This window comes from Egretta garzetta, unplaced genomic scaffold, assembly GCF_000687185.1.
Source record: "Egretta garzetta isolate BGI_Z169 unplaced genomic scaffold, ASM68718v1 scaffold43, whole genome shotgun sequence".
NCBI lineage: Eukaryota > Metazoa > Chordata > Aves > Pelecaniformes > Ardeidae > Egretta > Egretta garzetta.
The window spans coordinates 153,368-154,327 of record NW_009259047.1 but is presented as its reverse complement, the minus strand read 5'-3'; positions in this window follow the sequence as shown (position 1 = coordinate 154,327).

The window sequence follows — 960 nt, the reverse complement described above, 5'->3', positions numbered from 1 at the left end:
GAAATGGCAGTGCAAGACAGCTTCACAGACTAAGGAGGTCTCAGCTACTGGACTCCCAAAAGCCCAAGACCAAGAAGTACTAATGAAAAAGCCTAGCACCTGTCCAGTTTCTATACTTTTTCTTAGGCCCTGGCCATGGCTGCAGTCTGATGGAATTCAGTTAAGATTCCAGCTGTAAAATATTTGCAAAACTAGTTATTGAATTTGCTCAGGCTTTCCACCATAAGGCCTGTGGGAAGAATACAGAAACAACATGGAGAACTGTCCTTAAAAGATTACCTACCTGGATTGCTTCTGCAAGTGGGAAACCCATCCACAGATGAAAAGATCACAGAGAGAACTGAAATAGGAGGCAACTAGAAAGGAATTCTCCATATTGATCTCTTTTGAAACAGTCCTTTATCAACCGAGCTTGAAACAAAGCTAGTTGAGCTCCACAGCACAGTATTAGGCCCATCTCCATGCTCTCCCTAGACCTAAAGAGTTTGAAATAAGTTTGGTGTGAAGCTACCAATATTGTGAACATGGTAAGAAAAAGAATGACAGGATTAATGATGTCACTGTACATCTGATTGTGAAGGAGCCTCTAAAGCAAAGCCTTTTCTTTTGCTTTGTAGGTTCATCCATGTAATAAATAAATAAATAGGTGTAGACATGAGTAAATAGAATTCCTGTTCTAGATGGCACTTTTATCATTTTATTAACGACTGAATACTTTCAGAACAGCACAAGACTATTGTGGGAAAATAAAACAGTAATTATGCAACTTAGCACTTCAATCTTGCCTATAGCATAAACACTGTATTGATTTAACTCAACCACTTTATTTAAACTGATGCAATTTGTGCACGGGCAGAGTAGGTAGGTAGGTAGGTATGTAGAAAGCCACTGCAATTATCTAATATGAGGCACATCTTAATTTTCCTTCACTGCAGGCTATTGTATTTCACAAACCATGAT